Source organism: Thermobia domestica, chromosome 4 (genome assembly GCF_964235325.1).
Source record: "Thermobia domestica chromosome 4, izTheDome1.hap1.1, whole genome shotgun sequence".
NCBI lineage: Eukaryota > Metazoa > Arthropoda > Insecta > Zygentoma > Lepismatidae > Thermobia > Thermobia domestica.
The window spans coordinates 47799921-47824288 of NC_137457.1; the positions used below are offsets into that span (position 1 = coordinate 47799921).

At 32.4% G+C, this 24368-nt stretch overlaps 1 long non-coding RNA gene across 1 annotated transcript in view; it reads left to right on the forward strand.

The window, feature by feature from the left end:
* The window catches only part of LOC145682749 (uncharacterized), a 1030881-nt gene that overhangs the window by 568820 nt on the left and 437693 nt on the right, over positions 1 to 24368 (forward strand). The gene's annotated exons all lie outside the window — the stretch shown is intronic.

Sequence of the window (24368 nt, forward strand, 5' to 3'; positions counted from 1 at the left end):
TGTGCTAAGATATATTGAAAGGTATTTACTAACGTGATAAATTCACATAATTATGTCAGAAGGGCTAAGTGAAGAAACACCGTTTCGTGCTAGAACTTGAGGTTAAATATAACTTCCATTCCAGCAGCGGAAGGTTGCCAAGCGCTCTTGTTTATCGCTCAGCAAAGACGGATTTTTTTCAATCTCATGTTCCGTAGATGTAGACAGTCTTGATTATTTTATTGTTTTGATTTTTTCTTGTTAGAAGGAATTGGTTTGATTTTTTCTTAAACAATAGTTGCTCGGAAGGAGGCTGACTACTTGAACTTATAGTTTTCTGATTTTCATTAAGTGATTGTTCAAAAGAATATCAATAGTATATGGATCACTAGTAAGAGTGCTACTTGATTCAGTGTCAATGTTTTCTTCAATTACTCGTTCTTTAGTATGTTTCATGGTTAATTATCCTCCGTAATTTTGCGGTCTTATTTTCAGATTTTATTATATTTTGCCAATTTTAAATTATTTTTATGTTTTTTATAGCTTATATAGTACCCTGTCATGTTACTTGTTAACTGAAATCTCTTATATGATAAATTTGAATATATTATTTTCTTACTAGAAACTTTTATTTTTGTAGCTATCCAAGTTTTGTTATTTGTTATTGAAATTGGGCAAAGTTCTCTAGGAAATGCCTCATTGAAGTAACGAGTGTATGCGTCATGGAAAATGTTACAAGCTTCCTTTAAGGTTTTTTGATGTATATTTCCTCTCAGCTTTCACGACTAGGTAGAAAATTTAAATGGAAGATATTCGTTTCATTAAAAATTCTTGTGTATGCGGATTTACTTTCGAGTGTGTTTTGATTAGCTTTTTATACAATGAAAAGATTTAAATGAAATAATTGAGCTTAATGATCCGATAAACCACTCTTTATGACTCTAACTGTGCTGTTTATATATATTTTTGTTATAAAGTAATTGATCGATTACGCTACGACTATGATAAGTTGTTCTTGTAGGTACATTGACCATTCATGTTAAATAATACGTATTTAAGAATAGGTTGAGTTGGTCATCGATATCAGTTAGAAGGAAATTTATATTCAGACCACCTACTGTAACAGGATGTTTATTAGACTGAGCAAAAAGTCCATAGTTAATTCACGGTTTTCAATAGAAATATCCAGATCGCTGTGAGGAATTATATAATCACATATTACAAACAGGTCATGAGTCTTAGTGAAATACATAATCATAAAGTAATTCGAAACTATGGTATCTATACTGGTAAGAATGTGCTTTCTTGTTGATTTTTTCTCCGTTGCTGAAAGAACAATGGAAGCAGGTACAACGCACAAATAAAATGATCCATCCATGCAGTAATGAGAAAAGAGAAGAAGAAAAAGGAGTTGAATTCCATTGTCTTTTAAAGTCAGTTATATTTCAACTGACGTAACTCTCAACGTGTGCTCATATTAGCTTGTAGGCTAACAACTAATCCTGTAATCGTAATATAGTCAGTTCGATTACAACATCCTTTATTCTTTTCAGTTTTTAATGATATTATCCTTAGTTCATAGATATTTCCTTTATATAATTATAATTCAAGAAATCACTTGTATATGTGTATATATTTAACGAATCAATCGAAGACAAAAGTTTGTTTTAATAATAACATTTTAAATGGGCGTCTAGACTGAACGTCGGTATATTATACATTTATGTTAAATACTAATTAAGCAAAACTTGTAATGGCAATACAACTCGTTTCATGTAGCTTACAGGCTATAAAGAAAGCTGAACTCCAGAATAATCAACCAAATAAGATTCAAACTGTGTAACTAACGACGATTTATTAGCTTTGCTATTAAATGTTTGTGTTTCGAGTACAAATTGGAACTATTAAGCTTTTCCACTAAAAATAACCTGTAGTATATACTTGTAAATTCGTAACTATAATGAAAATTCCACACATTCTTGTACCATTTAGAATAAGACTGATATTGTCATATAACGATAAAGTTTCCTTATTGTTTTACCAACATTTTCAATTATCTCATTCAAAATTTTCAAATAATTTCAATACTTAGTCGGTATGTCATAGTCACTACCATACGCCTATTAATATATTTGTACTAACATCAAAATAAGAAGACGACCCTCTTGAAACAAGGTCGAATAGATAGGATTATACTGCTAACCGAGGATCATACCGGAATAACTAACTAGATTCGCAGCTTTTCTATTACGAATAATTTATATAGTAACATAGTATTCATAAATAGTTATCGTTCGTTTGATCATAATGTACTACAATCTTTACTTAACATAACAAAAAGCATACAGCCTTTATAAAAGGCTATGGCCTCTTTTCTCAAACCCGTTAAATATATATTTATTTAACTTAGACTATATTACATTCTAAAGAGCCTCTTTTGGACATGAACTATCTAGGTCGGAAGTCAAAGGACGAATATTTAACCGTACATAACTTGTGTAATAAATTAAAATTCAGAACTAAATTGAACGCCGACCTCAAAGATCAAATATTAAACCAGATGTGAAGGACGAAACATATTAAAATTCAGTTTATATATTTGGTGTAGAGGTTTTAAATGAAGTATTTGACTGTGACAATTTCTTATACGGTACAACACTTTAAAGTCTGTTTTTACATTAGTCAATGTATCATCGACTACTATATAACATAAAAATTTTGACCTCGATATCAAAGTAAAATATTTAATTTTGTATAGTCCATAAACAGTACTACATATTAAAATTCTGTATCCAAACAAAGCAAATCTCATTGACTATTATATACGGGAAAAATTTTGAAAGATCAAATATCCAACATTGTATAACTCGAAATTGTTACTATATATTAAATTATATTTACGGACTTAGCAGTGTTACATTGACAACTATATACACCAAAAGTTGTGAACCTCGAGGTTAAATTTTAACTTTTTACTTGTTACAACATGTTGACATTTTGTTTGCTGTTTCATTGTAAGGACCACAAAGATTTGATATGAAAAAAGCTGAGATCTTAAGTCAACTCTTATTGTCTTAAGTCAACTCAAATTTGTCAAACCCTATTTAACATACCAGGAATCTCTTCCTAAATGTTTCTATGTCAGTCTATATTTCTCTCTTTTTTCATCCTCTTTCAAGATTCCTTTCTGTGCAAAGTTCGTGAAATGGATCTATGTAGAAGCAAGTAGTTCAATCAACAAATTTAAAAATTTCTTTCCTTTATTTCTTTCTTAATTTTCTTCCTTTTATTTACAAGCTTGATTTTTTTAAAATATTTATGTAGCTGATGCAATTACAACCATTACATTACCACTAGTTCTACTAGTTCCAAGTTTCTTTGATATTGAAATATTTAATTTCAGTGCGACATCTTGGAACTTCGTAGTACTTCGTACATTTTTGTCCTACGAGACGAAATAATATGTCACTCAAATAAACCAAGAGGGGTCATTTCAAAATGTTCAAAAATTTTCATTTTGTACGAAAACAATTTAAATTTTTAAACATTTCAATTGCCTGTATTGCGACAGTTTCAAATTTTAAATTTAATTAGCACATAATTCTGTATTTTTTCTACTCCGAAGACAATTTGTACCAATGTAAGAAACTAAGGTTGATCATCTAAAATTTGAATTGCCTATTTTCATGCGCCGCTAAATCTCCAATTTTGTATTTTAACTAACACAGAATTCTCTACAATTGTCGGATGTCTGTAGCAACCAGCACAAATGTACTATTCGGATAAGCGATGAAGAGTCATTACAGAACTTGCGGACCAATTTTGTATTCCAAATTTTCAAATCAAAATTTAGCTAACTCAAAAATGTGTACCAGCCTCATATCTTTTTATACATATAATAAAAATGTAGCATTTAAATAAGCGAAGGAGAGCAATATTATACTTTATAGTTTCATTTAGTTTAGTGCGATCATTTCAAATTCAAACTTTAAGTAACTTACTCAGTACCTTCTTACTGAATATTTATGTTCTATGAATTTCTAATTACACATATTTAATAATCTATATAAAGCGTGTCCAAAATGGGGTCTATAGAATGTAATTTAGACAAAGTAAATCTATTTTGTAAGGTTTAAAAATCAGATTATTATCTTTTGTAATGGATGGATAATTTCTACTATGATAAATTGCAGTGAATAAATAATGCCTCGATAGTGCAATTGTGTTACATAGGGGTCGATATAAGGCTTACGATTTTCTTGTGTAATTTGTGCTATGCTAAATAGATACTCAAAAAAATTGTAATAAAATAAAGCCATCTGCTATGCTAAATAAGCGTTAAAAAGTGTGGTTTATCCTTTCGTAACAGAGTCTCCGTTTAAAATAATTTGTACTGTGTCATGAGAATGTGTTGTAGTCCTTCATAAAAACGTAACCACACATCTATAGTTATAGTGTAAACTCTGCTATGGTAAAAATTGGTTGACGAAATGTTTTAGTAATTTCTATTTACAATTAATAGAGTTATTTAAGACAGTTTTCTTAGCCTGTACAAATTCCTTGCCTTTAAATAGTGGTTGAAAACGTGCTCGTGCTCTTGCTTAAGTTTATTTTGGTAACATGGGGTTGAAATTATGCTCGTGCTTTTGCGAAAAATTGGTGAAGATATTCTTGTACTATTTCATAATATAGGGTAGGAAAATGCGCTTAATTCCTTTTACTGTTCTTATGCTCAATTTTTGCTTTTAAACTGTTGAAAGGTGCTCATAATAATTTATTAGATTCTTATATAATTTTAGTTATGCTAAAATAATAGGTTGGTATATGTGTTCATATTCTTTCACTATCATTTCTGATGTGTTAAGTGTGTGAAAATGTGCTTAGTGGATGATAAACGAGTCTTAAACTTTGTCAGCATATCAGAAAGGGGCCGTACAAGGGCCCATTTTAGCATACGTTATGATGTGTAAATTCCCAGGAAGATATTTTTCGGGAATATTTAAGTGAAGATTCCTCAAAATTCCTCAAGTTGGGAGTTTACGTGCACTCACGTCGAAGATTATTGTCGCATGTCTATAAATATGTTGTTAGAGAAATATAATTTGATAACGAATTCGACCGGTATTTGTTATAAATTTAGATGTGTATAATCGGCGATTACATATACGTCGAACATTTTATGTAAATAAGAAAAATACAAAGAAAATGAAACTTTCTTGTCGATTAGCAACATTTTGTTTTACTCTTTCTAATTTTCGTATTTATATTTCTTTTCCTATGAAATTTAGAAGAAATACACATTTTCTGATTATACACATACTATCAGTATTAAAAGTATCCTCCAAAATCATTATCGAATTATATTTTTACAAGAAGACAGTTTTCATATCACAGTATTACTGTTGTCTCCAAGTGTATATTTACTTACAATATGTCCTATTGAAGTAAATATGTGTGAAAAATTGTATACCTAGTACACATACATAACCAATAAACAGTTTAAATTTATATGTAAGTGGATTTTCTAAACTTGACTCTAATACTGTTATTATAAGCATGTTAAATTTCTAAATGTTATAAACAAATTAGGTTGGGTAACTGCCAGAAGAAACAGGTCTCACAATTAATCAACATTTGCAAATACATATTTATATTCACAATATCTCCAAGACACTTATATATCTTTTTAATTTTGCACACACACTGCCACACACAAAATTTATTTCTACCTATTTCTCAAACTTTTCTGGTATAATTCACATGTAAGGGAAATCTGATTTTTTTTCAGACATTCGAGTCAGCAACAAGAGAAACACCAACGTCTATTTCAAACAGTTGTTCGGGTGTATCAATACTAACTATTTCATCTCTATTTCTACATAATTTCTACATTACTTTAAAAAGTAGTTTCTTTTCAACATTTGTAAGTTAGTACTTTGCTACTTTTTAGTACAAATTGAAATACAACTTTGAAGATCATATTAGTTATATAAAGTACAGGCAACGAGTTGAGCTCCTTCGTGGCTATGGGGTTAGCGTACGCCCTTCTGGCGTGGAAGACCCGATTCCCGGAGGGACCTCATGTGGTTTCGAATCCACGTTAATCAGTAGGTCCACGTCTCATATAGCCTTGCTGCTGAACGGGGCGCTAAATTTAAAATCAAGTCAACTCAGGCAACGAATCTAGTTTTTTAACCTCCAAATTATTTATTTAAAACCTACAAGTAGATCATAATAAATGAAAATAAAGCAATTAGTCACATGAACTCCCACATAATCGAAAAAATCCCGAACAATTTTAAAATGATCCTAGTAGCACTTCTTTTACGTTTCAGACGCTGAAAATATTAAAACGAATTCGAAAAGCATGCTTATGATCTAAAGTGGACAAGGTGATAAGTGGACAAGTCCCTTGGAGTGTAGATCTTAGCGTTGTCTGGACATGCTTTTATTATTTTCACCGTACTAAACTTGCAACCAGGATCATTTCAAAGTGTGGGAGATTTCTCTGCTTGTGTGGGACTTTCAGTCATTTGTGTAGCGGTTGGGACAATTTGTCGTGGGGGAGTTTTCGACATTTCTGTGGCCTAATGGGGTCCTGCTAGCAGTGGAGTTCAATTTGTATTTAAACGGCATCACAACTGATAACAATTACCTTAGCTACTATGATAGAAATTTATGAATCCATATTACATTGATCTATTTCGATATTTTACGGTCACAAATCCAAAACACTGAGTGCCAATAATAGTTTATATGGTTGTAACACCACTGTTTTACGCGACCCCGAAAACAATCAATTCAACTCTAGTATCGAAAGTTTTCAATCGCTTTTATATGTTGTTCCCTCCTGCTACCTATTGGTGTGCTAGGTAAGTTACCCAAGCAGCACTCCTTTCCAAATTGCACTCCTTTCCAAATCCATTGTGTACGATTTATGGTTGAAACAACTTAAATCATACCAAAGGTAAGTAGGATCGCACGCACACACACACACACACACACACACACACACACACACACACATACATACATACATCCAGACTGTTCCATAATTCGTGTAATTTTTTACAGCACTGGGAGAAGATGAAGTTTTCACACTATTAATATAACATTTAGCACCCTTATTGAGAAATATCTACATTTTTCGATTTTCTAAACATAATAGGAGATTATTCATTTTAGTCCCCTTTTAGGGGTGTAAACACAAAAGTTCATTTTCCTTATGGGAGATTCAATGTTAAATTTTTGGAGCAGTTTTCTCAAATAGTTCTTCGCAAAGATTTTGCGGGAAATGAGTTGTATTTGTCACAAAATGCATATATTCTCATTCACAAAGCTAAAAAAGCCATCTCAAACATTATTTTGTGAAGGCCCTCCTTTTCGGGGGTAAGGAGCGTAAAAAGATGGTATGTGATGTGTTACCAAATTCCCAAAATTTATTTTCGGAGTGTCACTAAACGTCACATTGATCACGAATGTCACAGAATGAACGCCCAAATGCTCCTAACATATAAACGTGACTGATAATGACATCCCCCTTTGAAAAATAGAAAAATCGCAATAAATATTCTTAAGTAGGGACATATGAGAAGAATGCATTTTTTATTTTATATTGTGAAATTTGGCATCATTGTAGTAAAGGAGTATGCTTTCTTGAAATCTGGAATGCTGCTTTGGTAACGCAGCGCCTTAGGGGGCATAGCGGGCGAAGCGTAAGATGATGGATCTTTATAGAAGTTTAATTTTTTCCTTGTAATGCCAGTGAGCGTCAGAGTTTTCACAAATGTCACAGAATTAATATTCTAATGCTCCTTGCATGGATAGTGTCTTATGTAGGGCTATAGTCCCCTTTTTTTTTAAAAAAAAGACGATAAATATTCTTAGTAGGGACATACGAGAAGAAGGTATTTTTTGTCAATTAATGTGAAATTTGGCGTCGATGAAGCAAAAGGGTATGCGTTTCTCATATCTGCTATATTATTTTGTTAATGTACTGGCTTAGGGGGGCACAGGGGGTGTAGCATAAGTTATTGGATCTTTATTCAAATTCCAAGTTTTATTTTGGAAAATCCTATGTGTGTCAGATTATTCACAAATGTCACAGAATTAATATTCTTATGCTCCTTGCATGTGGCAGTGACTGATATTGGGCTACAGCCACCCTTCCAAAAATCACATAATTTACGGTAAACATCCTTAACAGGGACATACGGGAAGGAGATAAATATGCTTTACAATTAATGTGCAATTTGCCATTATTGTAGAAGAATATTTTTATTTTTTTTTAAAATTTTGAATCTAGTGTAAATGAATATCGTCTATCAGTGTAACAGATTGAGGATATAGCTTTGCTGTTTGGCATGACTGGAATAAAAAAATGTGTGTGTGTGTGTGTGTGTGTGTGTTAATCTCCGCTTCGTTCTTTTGGTCGTAGAAAAGAACGAGTAAAACGAATGGACTTCTTATGTTATTTATGCGCCGGTTCTGCATTTCTGCATGCTGTCACAGCTTTTAAAGATTTGCAGTTGGAATATATGTTCATTGCATACCTCTGTAGGGTTGCGAAATATACCATAAGTTTCTGCATGTTGTCAAGCGGCTGATGCTACTGAGTTCAACTGGAATCGTAACTGGGAGTTGGAACTACAATATTCTGCGCAATCGTGTAATTTGTACTAAACTGAAAGTGCTCATTCGTCACCAAGTGCTCCGTAAACCATGGGTCAGTGTGTGTGTGTGAGAGAGCCGAAATGCAATCTTTAAATTTTAAGTCCCACCAAAATGCCGGATAAGCTGAGAGAGAGCGAAACACTGAGAAACCGCAGTTTCACTCTAAGGCCTAGAAAAAAGCAAAGACTATATTCGTATTTAACATGTCCGAAAACACCTACATACCGGCCAAATCGTTTAAAATTGTCTTAAAAAGTGTATAAATCACATAAATCGTAAGACCTAGGTCAAAGAATATGGTATTCGTAATCAGCGTGTCCGAAAACTCTATACGCCGAATTTCTTTCAATCGTTTAAATTTTCATTATAAAGGGCGAATCCCATATAAACTATAATACGTAGGTAAAAACATATATGTTATTCGTACTCAGCATGCACGAAAACCACTACAAGCCGAGTATTATCGAAATCGGTTAAAATTGTCTTCAAACGTACGCACCCCACATAAGGTATAAGACCTACGTAAAAACAAATATGATATTCGTAATCAACATGCACGAAAGCCTCTATATGATCAGTTTCATTACAATCGCTTAAAATTGTCATAAAAAAATGCTTATCCCACATAAACTATAAGACTTAGGTAAAAATAACTATGATAGTCGGAACCAGCATGTTCAAGGACCCTCTATGCCGAGCTTTATGGAAATCAATTAAAATTGTCATACAAATAGCGTATCTCACATAAACTATAAGAACTAGAGAAAAATAACAGTCGGAATCAGCATGTTCGAAAATCCCTATTTACAAGGTTTCATACAAATCGGCTGAAATTGTCATTAAAAGGGCGTATCTCACTTAAACTACTTTGCTGAAGTAAAAAATAAACATGATATTTGTCATCAGCATGTTGGAAAACTCATATATACCGAGTTTCATCCAAATCCGTTAAAATTGTTACAAAAGGGCGTACCCGACACAAACTTTAAGATAATAATTTCACTATACGCCATAGTCATAAAAAAAAATTGAAAACACCGTCGTCAATGTCATACTCGTGCTGCTTCTGTGTGTTATCGAAACCTGAACTGGAACAGTAGTCGGAATCGAAATTGTAATGTTTCTGTGCATGGTTGTTATTTCCACTAAATTCGAACTGTAATTTTATTGGGCATGCGTTACCAAGTGCTCCGTGAACAATGTGATTTTTTACGAGTGTGCGTGTGTATGTGTGTGTGTGTGTGTCTTCCTGCAATTTTATCTTTGTTGGTACCTGCATATGGTTTAACACCTTCAAGTTGGGACCGAAAAAATTGTTGGGGCATTTTCTGGTGTCAACAACTTTTAAGCCTACTGAGGCTTCGTGCCAAACCCCTGAGCCTCCTCGCCGAAATTCGGAAGGTCCCAATAATTATAGAAAAAGGTAAGAATTTGTGTAAACCGTGTGTATGCTCTGCCAAATTAGCTGCCTTTTGATGGTCTCACACTCTAGCTAAGAAATGATGAGCAAATATGACGCATTCCGCATCTATTGGCACTGCCCTGCTTACGGGGTGGAGAAACGTAAGGGAAGTGGAGAGAGGAGGTGAGTCGTACGGCGTAATAAACACACAAATAAATTTTCACAGTGCTTGTTGGTAGCGATACAACTTTGAAATGTTCGTTTGCGCAGTCGCGTCGACTCCCAGTAGCCAGCCTGTCATATGACATAGTTAAAGACTAGAAGGTGGGTTGAAATCAGGGGAGGCGTTGATCACAATTGTAGAAACTTATATGCATATATTTGCAACTAGTAGTTCCAGAAACGATGGGAACAGAAACAAAGATTGTGATAAATGAATGGAAGAGAGGCTAGCGTAAAACATACACAGCGCATGATCTTATCGGGACAGAATTATTCTTTCTATATACACACGCAGATCGACTTTCTCTTGCACCAGATACGAAGGTCTGGGACCAGTGTCTGAAGTGAAAGTTAATTCATTTGAAGAAGAACAAACATAAATATATGCTTAGAAGTACACTAGAAGAGACTAAGATTGAATACTTACAAGCACATTTGCAAATCACATATTCATACATAACTACATACGATATGATCCAACTTTCACACTAATTTATTTCTATCGTTTGTCAAACAGAACTCTTTAGATTAAAAATAGTAAATATTTATTTTAACTTTTAACAAATACAACCTCACAACCGTAGTTTACTAATATGTCGTATACAGATTTATTAAATTAATTCAAACATATGGAATAGGGAACACGTAAGACGCCTGGGTTGGCAAAGGACAGACAGCGGCCGCAGCCCTTGATTGTTGGTCGGAGTGATAGGGCTAACTACGTATTGTGTATCAGTAGAATAGTAGTGCACCTCTGTCGACCAAGCAGTCATAACTAAAATAAGTTAACTCTAATATTCAAAGAAGCCAAATTAATAAAGCTGAAATATATGGTGTTATCGTGTTGAAAGAGATAAGCGTGCAGAGTGTGTAGCGAGTAACAACATTTAGGTGACGGTCAAAGTGATATAATCCTACAACATTTACGGGAAACCTCATCCTAGAAGAGGAACAGTTTTTAAAAGAATATCCCCGGTGACAGGTCCCACGTACAGCTGTGCGATATTTCGGTATATCGAATGATAGATATTTTTAAGTATCAAAAACTTTAAAGATCGATTTTTAATATTTTTCATTATTTCGGTATTTTTCAGCGTTACGATATTACGATTCCTCGATGCTTTTAATGCTTTAATATGTGCATGTTTCGCAATATTTTGATATTTTCTATCAACTATCAAAATACGAGCATAATATCTTAATGCTGTCTACCAAAGGCGACTCGTAAGGTAATATACGACAGTAAAAGATAAAGTGGTATTACTTCACACAAACACCCGTAAAATTTTCTCATCTTCTGACAGTTGAGAACAAAAATAAGAACAGTAAGTAACATTTCTTCTTCCAGTGAGATGTGACAAAAGTTTTACGGACATGACTTCACTCCCGAGCCGAGTCTGGTGTTTAAAAGGAAAATTTTATTATTACTCTAGTAGGGGAGATATGTAGGTTCTGCCCCACTTTCCCCCTCCACCCCCTAACTGCCCCAAAACTTTATGAAGCCACCCCTGACCATTGTACTTTAACACAGAAGGATACCCCAAAGTGAGATTGAATATGCTTTTATGACATTTAAATCATAAAAACTTACATCTAAAACTTATAACTAAAACTACACTACATATAATTATATCCACTCCTCTTATATCTTATAATGCCCCCAAGCTAACGTATTTATACCATCTCCCGCTATATATCTTTTATCGTCCGAGGAATCTAGTGCCAGCTTATGAACGGTTATGCTATATATATCGTGCTTATAACTTCTAATGAGGTTTATGTCCTTATACGTTTTAACATTTTTAAATAAGCTTTCTTTATAATCATCAAATTGCAACTCCTTGGCAACTACGCATTTAGTTACTCCTTTAGCTTTTTTTCTTTTCTTTATTTTCTACTCTATTAGCATACATCTTTGATCTCAATCCAGTAAACTCTGTCATTATCTTACCTTTATTCTCATCTTTCATCTTACCTATTACTTTTTTGTTTATTAGTGGTAGTCCATATATGTTATTTTCCTTGTATTCACTCGTGTCAAACTGGTCAATTATTTCTGCTATATCTTTGTAAAAGTCTTCAGTCTCAATCTCATATATAAAGCTATCGGTGTCCATATAACATAAATCTATATTGTTTCCATATTTCGGCTTCATCGTGTTATAATGAAAATCATACATTAACAGTTTTGATAGTTCTAATACACTCATACCAACATATATTGGCTTATTAAACGTTAATCGCTCTTTTTTCATATGTATAGCACACAAGTTCTCACTAAATATTGTTCTGTAATCAAAGTTAAGTTTAGCATTTAATGCTTCTACCCTCTTAGGATCACATTCTAATTGTATGGGCTGCCTCTTTCTAATATTTTCCATTGTTTTCCGAATACCGAGTTATTCATGAGCTTATAAAAATCTTTTTCAAACTCATTTTTAGCTTGCGTCCTCATCTCTGTATTTAAATCAATGTATTTCTTTAGCCAGTTTGATTGTTTAAACTCTAATACCCTATGCCCTTTCTTCAATCTCATTCCAAGTGACATATAAAGTTTTAAGTTTCTATAGTGAATTACATATCTTTCCTTATTGTAAAGCGTTGTTAATAATTTCGATTGTTTTGAGCCGGGTGGACACATGTTCTCTGGAGCTAATGGTAAATCAGAATGCTTGTTATGTAAATGCTTTGGATATTCTAAATCTACTTCTAATATGTAGCAAGTTTCTGAGTCATCTGGAATGTTCTTTATATCTATATATGGTTTAACCCACTTAAAGTCTTTATAAGGCATGTATTGACTCATCGCCCATCCCTATAAATTGTTTGCGTCTAGATATGCTAGGTATGTTGAACACTCATCCTTATTATAATCTTGCATATATTTGTTGTTAGCTTTTACATATCTTTTACTGCATTGTGAGATTCCTCCTCGTATACCCTTTTCTAACATTAGTATTTTATCATAATCAGTCAGCATTTCTAAGTTAATTTTAGTCATCTTTAACATTGCATCCCACGATAGGCCTGGTGCTGTATAATACCAAGCAGGATCTAATCCATATGCCTTTAAACACACATCTCTAAAGTTTTCAAATATATCTGTTAATTGGAGGATATCCGTTTTGTTATAATGTTCAGTTAAGTCCTCCAATAACTCTAGATTGAATTCTTTACAAACTCGCACATGAAGCTTATAACGTTCAGGACTCATTTTTTCTCCTGTTAATCTGTTTGTAAATTTGTCTGGAGATAATGGAACAGGTTCTTTCAATTTTTCAAATGAATCAACATAATCATATGGATAATCACCTTTAGTATTAACTAGATCAAGTTTATCAATCGGGAAAAACTTTAATGTTTCTCGAAATTGTTCTGGCTTTAAATTCTTTGTTAGCTCTGCTAAACTCTTTGACATAAATCTAAATGAATCAACAAATCTTAAATTTATTCCATCTTTTTCTGGTCCTGCTTTTACATATTTTTCATATGTTATGTACCTTTCCTCATTATTAGCGATCAGTTTAATTTTCTGTGTATCATAAGCTAACTCCTTAATAAACAAATGCGTATCATAGCCAGTTAAGTTGTGAAGAAATACAGGAACAAAGTTGGGATTTTTATAGTTTAAATTGCAATAACTGTGAGCTGCACCTCTAAACTTTCCAGTCAAATGATCATGATCTCTTACCTTTGCTTTATTTTTATTTATCTTATACAAACATTTTTTTAAGTCATGCTTCCATTCTTCTATTTTTTCACTCATATCATCTTTATCCTTGTAGAACTGTATTTTCTTCTTCAGTATATTTATTTTTTTCTCAACAGCTGGTGGTAAGTCATTCAAGTTTTTCTCACATATATGACAAGTATCCGAACTGTTATAAACTTCTATTTCCTCCTCACTAAGCGGGGTCATATTAACTACTCTGTTATATATTTTCATAATTTCTATTGCTTCTTTTTGTAACATTTCAATAAATACTTTCGCAGCATCTGGACCTATATAACTAACAGGGGCTTTGTAGTCTCCATTTGAATACTTGACATAGTAACAAAAACTCATTGGCTTATGCTTTTGATATTTTACTGTTTTACTACAATTATGCTCTATTTTTAACTTACATAAGATACATTCAAAGTCAGCAATTATCGTAAATGGAACTCATAATGATCGATTATAGTTTTGAAACTTTATTTGATTGTCATATGGTTTAGGAAGTTCTATTCTAACAGCCTCATGCTCCTTACAATATAGCTCATGGTTTTGCAACTGCTTCTCATTTTGAAAGTGTCTCGTTAAACATCTGTCGCAGAAGTATAGTTTTTCCTCATGTTTTGTCACTTGACTTCTTACTAATCGTGATAGGTTTTTTATCCAACAAAAATGATTGTTTTTTTTCTTCTTTTACATATAATAAATTGATATGAGTTTCCTGCTTATTTTTTGTGATTTGAAGTGGATATACATTATAGTTCTTGTCATAGCTGTAAACATTGATGGAGATATTACTTCTTTTTTCAAATTTAACTATATCTTTTAACTGTACAGGAAACTCAATACCATCACAATATTTCTTTTGTAATTCATTAACAAGTTGTTTAAAATGAGAGGGTCTTTGAGGATTTTTTGAAACGGTTCTATCAATAGGTTTTAAATAACTTGCAATAGAATATAAGAAACATTAATTATCTTTATTTTGAATATTCATTACCGCTTTCTTATCTTTAATCTGCTTTGGAAGTTCAATATAGGAAGAAGCTCTTACTGGTACATACTTATTTAATCTGATTTCTAGGTGTTTAATTTGATGTAACGTCCATCCTGATCCTCGGCCTTGAAATTCCTTCATTTCTCTACGAAGTTTTTGTTTTGCATGATGTATATATTCACTTAAGTCAGTTGATTCTAATATTCTCTCGTTTGATGTTTTGAAATTGCGCTCTTGTATTTCTTTATCTTTAATATAGTCACAAATGAAAACAAGGTTAACATTAACAGGGTGAAATTTTAATTCCTCTTTGATTTTGTTAATAGCAACTCTTCCACTTGTATTTAAAAATTTTATTGGGTCTTTATATCCTCTTGTGTTTTCGATTTTAATGGTTTGTAAACGCTTCTTGAGTGCTGTTTCTTCTAATTCAACTTTGATGGGTATACGTGCTGGCTTCGGTTCTTCAATTACTTCTTGTTGAAATGGGTATATATCTCTAATCTGCCTTCTGCTTTGTTCATCGTCATGTTGTTTAAGATGGTCTATCAGTTCTGCTTTTCTTAATCGGGAATATCTTCTGATTCCCCTCTCTTTACATTGTCGTCTTAACTCTACTACAGTAAATTTATTATAATTATTCATCCTATTTATTATATAGAAAATCTTCAATTTTTATCTTCACTGGGTTATTTCAGTTCATTTTTATTTGTCCTAGTACAACACTTAACATTGTACACCCCTGCCATTGTCTACATATTACGCGTTGTATTACAACATGGCTTTTATGGGATTAACCCATCAAAGTCACATATACACATATTAAAATTAAATCATTTTTGTAAACTTACTCATCATCATCATCATAATAATAATAATCATCACTACCATATTTATATTCATCATCACTACTAAAATCAGATGTTTTTTGTTGCATTATTATTAATTCTTTTTCCTTTAACAGTATTTGCTTCTCTAGTAGTGCTGCTAAAAGTTTAAGATCTTCATGAATAAGGTTAAGTCTATCATGTAATAAATCAAATTCTTTCTCCATATTTATTATATACAAAACCAACAAAATGAAATAAATTTTAAAAATCTAAGAATAAAAACGAACATGACTACTGCTAAGGAAATATTATCTTACAAACCTGTATTTGATTGTGTATGTAAATATTTAGATATTGGTGGTTATAATGATGAAGACAAAATAAATTTTTAGCGTGTCCATAGGTATGTTAGATCATTTGTTCAAGAAAGCCACTAAAGAAAACAACTCATTTCTTATACAAAACATTCTCTATGCAAACGTTATGGACTTGTCTGATGAGATATTAGATTCACTGACTGATGAACAATGGTTATCTATAGGCTATGATGATTATGAGGAGGAATATAACTATGATCACATTACAGAAGGCTTCATACGCAAATATCTGCATAAAGTTAATTTGAGCGAAATATGTTTATGGTAAAATTTGTCGGAAGAGTTTATAAGAGAATTAGCTGATAAAGTTGATTGGGAGATTATTTCAGGAAGCCAAGACTTATCAGAAGACTTTATAAGGGAATTTGCAGATAGAGTTGATTGGAAAGAAGTATCGTATAACCAAAAGCTATCTGAAGAATTTATTAATGAGTTTATAGATAAAGTTGATTTTGATGCTATATCTTACAAAAACGAACTCTCTGAAGCCTTTATACGAGAACATGCAGATAGAGTTAATTGGTGGTACATATCTGGAACTAAACAATTATCAGAAAACCTTATAAGAGATTACGCTGACAAAGTAGATTGGGAAATGATTTCAATGTCTCAAAATTTAACAGAAGAATTTATTGCAGAGTTCGAAAGCAGTGTTCATTGGGTTAACATTTCAACTTATCAAGACCTATCTATAGACTTTATATATTCGTTTAGACATTACGTAGATTGGAGAGCTATAATAAGAAAATATCATAATAATCCCAATTTAGGTGATATGTTGAATGTAGCATTCACTGTTGCAGCAGAGGTAATGTTTAACTAATTATCTTTTATGGCTATTATACCATAAAAGTTGTTACCTTTACAAATATCTAAACACACAACTTATTGTTAATTGTCTCTTATACTCAAAAACAAATCAACAACAAACTCGTCGTCTTCTTCAATATCCACATGACAACCATACGAAACAACACAGCTGTATTTTTCTTTGACTTTGTTTAGGAGGTTGACTGAGTTTGGATCCTTGGTCTCTGATAACACTGACATACTTGGGTACTTTTCTTTGAGACACTGAAGTCTTGCTTTGATGTTTCGCTGCTGAACCCTTCCAACCCAATATTTTATGACTCGTAACGCCTAACCTGATCGTGTTTGTCTGTGTCGTACTTGTCTACTATGTCTTGAAGCTGACCAGCCGTGAGGTTCTTTTTAATAATAACTAGTTTGTGTACTTTCCCTGGATCTTCTGTATGTTCTGCAGCTATTGACTTGAGTTCTTTGTTTTGAATCCTTAATTTTTCCATTGATTGCTCAACTTCTTCTAATCTGGTTAGTAATTTTTCGTTGTTTTGTGCATATTGTCTAAAGTCTCGAGTGAAGTAATTGATAATAATCTGGTTACATTTAAGATAAAACTCAGGAGAAAGCCATAAAGATATAGCAAGAATTAATTCCTTAGTTACGTATTGACCAGTTATTTTCTTTGTTAACCCATCTTTATTATCCCCAGTTACTTCGTAGCCGGCGCCAGATATCCCGCACCGGCTTTGATTTATGTAAGAGACCAACTCTATGCTATGTTTGCTACATTTCCAATCTCTGAACCTTTTACCAGCACTCTGACACAACTTGGTAGCGTTAAAGTATCCAGTGTTCTTATCTATAATCAATTTAAAATCTCCAAACAGACCATACCAATAATTGTCTTTAATCTGTTCATAACAAATATCGTTTAAGCTAAGTGAACTATCCATAGTACTCATATTTATTATATAAAAAATCTTTATTTTTAACTTCATTTTCGTTACCAGCTAGTTTTACTGTGTAAGATGAGTTTCTGAAGTTCCTAGCTTTGGAGGAATTTTGAAGTGGTCTATATCTAGACCGCTTATCTTTTCTGAAATGAGCTTGTCTTCTGATGTTTTGTTTTGTCATGATGGTGTATTTTGCAACCGGAAAATCTTCCGTTCGGGGGGTTTGTTTGTTCTAATACAACGCTTTGTACTTTGATGGGTTAACCCATAAAAGCAATGGTATATTTAGTTTTTCGTATTTTTATGCTTAAATGTCTCTTAACTGAATAAACCTGTCAACAAGATCTATATCACTTAAATCTGTGTTCATATGCGAACCGTGCCAAGTTATCTTAACATCATAGCGTTCTTTAGCTCTGTTGTATAAGTTGATAGAGTTTGGATCGTTGACGTTACGCACAATACTCATACTTGGATACTTACGTTTGAGTTGTTTAATCCTACTTTCGTAATTGTATGTTTGTACTCTTCCAACCCAATACTTATATCGTTCTATTCTTTCTCTTTGATCTCGTTCTTCTTCGTCATAGTAAAGGAGTATATTTTCAAGTTGTTCCTTAGTAAGGTTTTTCTTGATAATGAATAGCCTATGTATCTTTCCTGGATCTTCTGTATATGGTGCTGCAACTGTTTTAAGATAATCAACTTTGCTTTCTAGTTCTTGATTGTGCAAACGTAATTCATCCATTTGTTGTTCTATCTCTTCTACTCTTGATTGCAGCTCTTCTTGGTCTTCTTGAATTTGTTTAAAATTAGAAACGAAATAGACTTCGATGATATCATAGTACTTGTCATAGAAGTCTTGTGATATTCAAATGGCAATAGCGAGAAATATTTTCTTATGTACATATGTTTCTGAGATAACTGATGTCGATTCTCTGTCACCTCCTTTTACTGGATATGTGGAAAAGCAACTCCCAGGAAGCCGGGAGTTGAATTTTTCATCATAATACCTCATTAGATCTTTTGATTGATTATTTTGTAACCAGTGATCGAACCTTTTACCTCCATCTTGACACAACTTGTTGCATTGAAGTACCCAGTGTTCTTATCTATAATCAGCTTGAAGTCACCAAAGACGCCGTACCAATAGTTGTCTTTAATCTGTTCGTAGCAAATATCGTTTAAACTAAGAGAACTATCCATAGTACTCATATTTATTATATAGAAAATGTTGATTTTTAACTTCATTTTCATCCACCTAGTTTCACTGTGTAAGATGAGTTTTTCAAAGTGACTCAATTGGGGCCACCAGCACTGGCCCCCTTTCAAACATACAATCTCATACAATTTTCATTAACGAGCCTGCGATGATAGCGGAGCAATATGGTTCCTTTTGACTCAACTATGTAAATTGGGTTTTGGTGGTGCAGATCTGCTCCAGCTAATTTTTATGTAGAGCAACAGAGCAAAAGTGCTCCATTGTTTTTTTCCATTATGTTGTTAATTTCTAATAATTTCTACAGCCGGAATTCTGGCCCTTGAAATACACGGTTTTGCAGCTCCCCGGAAAACTGGGAAGCTGGTTTTCTTTGATAATTTCCACAGCCGGAATACCGACCCTGGAAATATATGTTATGAGAGTAACGTTTCATTACTGTGTAAGATGAATTTTCAAAGTAGCCCGAAATCGGTCCACTTAGTTTGTTATTAACTTTGTTTTGGAGCGACCCCTCGTATAAATACTAGCGCTGGAAATATATGTTATGGGGGTATCGTTTCGTTACCCCCTTATCTCATTTAAACCAACCTTTTATGGCATAATAACCATAAAAGACAAACATTTATATTTACACTACAACATTACTTTTATCTATCCAACTATTATGCGAATCATCAAACCCTAGCCATTTAACGTATACTTTGTCACCTTTCTTTCTCAACACTTTCTCCACCAAGTATTCATCTTTAGGTTTCGTCTTTAATAGTTCTGGTTCGTAAAATCTACCTTGCACATCCTCTTCTTCTAAATCTTTAATTCTATATGTAGGTGGATTGGATGGAATAACTTCACTAATAACAAATACTTCTGTTGACCAATTAGGTGTATATCCTTTCTCAAATAACCCTTTCGAGGTACTTATACGAACATGATCACCTAACTTGTATTTGGGCTTAACACGCTTATATTCTTTTTGATACACTTTCTCCAATATTGTTTGCTCATTCTTCTTCTTAACTTCTATAGGTTTTAAACCAATTGTTCTATGAATTTGATGATTATACTCTTTAACTAGTGTTGGTAATATCTCTATCCATTTATAATTCCCTTGTGTTGTGAACCTTTTCCACATGTTCTGCTTAACTGTTCGATTAAATCTCTCAACAACAGAAGCTTTCTTACCACTATAGGTTGAGTAGTGATTAATCTGATTTTCCTCCATCAATTTCTTAAACTCTTTATTATAAAACTCTTTACCTTGATCAGTTTGTAAGTTACTAGGTTTTCTCGTTCTTAATATGGATTCGAATGCTTCTGTAACATTCTTTCCACTCTTATCTTTAACAGGAACAGCAAGCGCATATTTTGAGAACACATCTATAATCGTTAGCAAATATTTATAACATTTATTGATTTTGGAAACGCCTTTTAACATACCACTATCCATTTCTACAAGATCAGCTTGCCAAAGATCATCGATACCTTTTATAACTACACTTAATCTGTCAAAGTTTTTTCTAGACGGTTTGCGAATTTCTTCTATAATGTCTCCTCTAACATCTTTACCTTCTTCTAGTCAATCAGGCTTTTTAACGAATTGAGTTTTAGTAACACCACATACAGAGCAAATACCTTTTTTTAGATATCTTCCATTCTTTGTCTGTTCAATTCTAATAGTATCTTTCTTCGTATCTGTTAACTTCTTACACTTAACACAATACATCCTGTTTATTATATAGAAAATCAATAACTATCGCTGTTTAATATTATGCTATCAACATTCTCACCATCATCATCATTATCTTCGTCTTCTCTTTCTACATGCATAAGAAGCAATAGTAATTTAACCATGTTTCAGATCAGAACCTTTAGATGGTCTAACTGCTAATTTATCATTTGTATTAAAGTGCAATGGAAAAGTTTCAACTAGAGAATCATTTAAATATATATATCTATATAATACGTATTGTAAGATGATTCTATATGCATTAACCTACCTTTATAAAGAAATTTGTATGTGATAGATATATTATGTATTAAAAAGAACGGAGTCTCAACATTTTCTGATATCAATCGACTATGAAGCTCTATAACATAACTCCGTTTGATGAAGTTAAGCTCTTCTTTTAACATAGCAATGTCTTTTCTCACAACTGTATTATCTAACTCTGATGTCATTTTAACATTACCAAAGATATCCATATTTATTATATAGCAAACGTCTTTAGGAAAGCTCTCTTTCTATGTGCATTACAACAAACAATAATTGTCCTTCTTCCATAGCAGAATTTTTATTTGGTTTAATCGTAATTATATCGTACTTCTTAAAGTCAAAAGGTATCTCTTTAATTAAAGTATCGCCCAAATATATATCTAGAAAGTATTTATCCAAACTTAAGTCCATGTTCATTATTTTTCCATTATAGAGAAATTTGTAACCGTTAGAGAGATTAAATATTCTAAAGATTGGCTCCTTAACGTTTTTAGCTCTTAATCGATATAGTAGAAGCATGGTTTCTTTCTGCATAACCAATTTAGTAGTATCCATCCTAATCTTTTCAATATCTTTTTTCTTGAGGTATGTGTCTTGTAACGTTTCTAATGCATCTTCAAATCGTTTTCTATCGTTCTCTAATTGACCTTCTATTGATCTAAGTTGACTTACGCTAACAAGATCATTTAAATTCTCCAACAATTTTAATTTTTCTTCACTAATATCAACATTATCTTTTCTATCTTTAACATTACCAAATATATCCATACTCATTTATTATACAGAAAATGCCCATCCTAATTTATCAAAACATTTCTTTAACATCTCTATTTGTTGAGGTGAGTGTTTAAAATCAATATCAACATGAACATCGTGCTTTTTCAACAGATGGTACAATACACATTTCAAGTTAATAAACAATACTCTTTTCGGATACAGCTCCCTAAAGACCTCGTGTAAGTTTTCGAACTCATTTATAAGTGCTTCCTCCATATGTTGTAATTTTAATGGTTTTTGATCGGTAATATGATAGTGTTTGTTTTTCTTTAGTACTTCTAGAACATCTTTTGTTGATATTAAATGTTTTGGCATATCTCCAAATTTATCATTTAACACCTTGAACACCTCTTCGGGAATAATTCTATCCTGTAAAGCTTGGAAACGAGATAACTGTAACTTAAATCTTTTTGTAGTATCGTACCATGGTTTTCTTACGCAAGCAGCTTTCACTTCTTCACAAGTACTGTAAACCCAACCACTCTCTACAGAACAATCGTCATAAATGTATCTAATTATACCTTTTGTTAATGACTTACTACCACAATAACTGCATTGTAATGGTCTAGAACTATAATTTGTCAACAACTTCTTTAAGGTAATTATTGGACGTAACTTTTCCAACTCTTCTTCTGTGTACAAAAATTTAGGTATTAGCATTTTCCATAAATCAATAGCATTATATACGTTGTCTTTTAAGTCTATTTCGCTAACATCCTGAAAATACTGATAAAAATTATATCTATCTAGTGCATCGAGTTCATCCTCATGCTTCTCAAAATAATCTAAAAATCTATTGTGTATAGCTTCCATATTTATCTTAAAGAAATTTTTTATGGATACAAACCATAAAAGCACTTAATCATTTTTAATCATATACATAACGTCATTAAAAGAATACCCTGGATTTAGAAGATTTAAAACTTTAACACAAAGATGACCACATATAACTGAATTAAAGTCTTGTATTCGTTCGTCATTGTAAAGTAAGTTTTCGGTACCAAGATATTGTACCAGTTGTTTAGGAGGAACACCACACTTAAGAATCGAACACGTACTTTATGTTGTTATCTTTCCAATAGCATATCCAATGAGTACCAATGTTTTCTGATTTATCAAGGTTAACTACACCACCACAGGTTTTTGTGGCAGTTCATCACTCACAAATACACCTCTAAATCGTTTCCTCTCTATATCGAAGTTGGTCAATGGTTTTAGTTTTTTGACTTCTTTGGTTTACCTGCCCCCTGCTTTTCTTCCATAGCCATATTGTGTCTTTTTTGTTCTTCAAGTTCTTATTTATTCTTCTTAGCATCAAGTACAGTTTTAGTAATCGCTGCTGCACCACCTGCTAATGAGCCAACTGCTCCTAAAGCTGCTAAAATGGCTGGAATTGTAAAGATAAAACCGCCAATATGCTCTTTTTTAATCTTTTTCATTTGTATAGTAGTTAAAGTTAAATCCATTCCTTTACCTTCTTTAATTTTCTTGGCTTTATCGTTAAGTTGTTTCTTTGTTAATACATTATCAATATTTAAATCATTTAGATCGTTATAAGGAACACTAAACATTCAACCTTTAATGGAGCACATCTTCTCTATTTATTTAAGAGAAAATCTTAGTTTGTAAAAGTACAGTTGTTGTAGCTCCACCAAAATCAATTACGGAAACATTCTCATCTGTTATTCTTATCTCAAAATTGTCAACCTTGTCTTTGGATATAGGGAAAAATAATGGATAAGTAGGTTCGTAAATGATGCTATGTTTAAACTCAGCATCTGTTTTAAATGATGCTATGATCCATGTTTCTCTATGTGTGTATTCTGTCTTTAACAAACATGCCATCTGCTATATTACAGTGAACCTTTATAGTATCAAACGGATGAAACTTTGGCAACTTACTTCCAATATGGGTTTTGTTCTTTTCTAAAACTTCAAAAACATTAAACCCGAGGACAGTGCCTATACTCCCAATTGTAACATCATTACTATCAGTTTCAATTTTAACTCTATTTCTCAAATGATCTTCTGATAATCTTATGTTGATGGATTGAGATTTTAAATATTCATTAAGACTTTTTAAGCTGTATTGCCCTCTGGTATAAAAACTTGTCTATCACCATATGAGAAACTGTTTTTTTCTGTTGTTATATTTGGTGTTAGATAGGTACTGTAAAACCCAACTAGTCCTATACTTAAATTGTTGTTACTGTTGTCTAATTCGTAATGGAGTTTCTTCTTTAAAACCGAAGTATCACTCGTTAGCTTAAATACCTTAGCCATTTATTATATAAAAAATGAACGAGTTTGATTTACCTAGAGATATTCCAAGAGAGAAAGTAATCAAGCTAATAGAAGATGTCATTCGAAAGTTAGAATACAGTTTAAAGAAGAAAAAGAGAAAACTACAAATTGTTAAATATG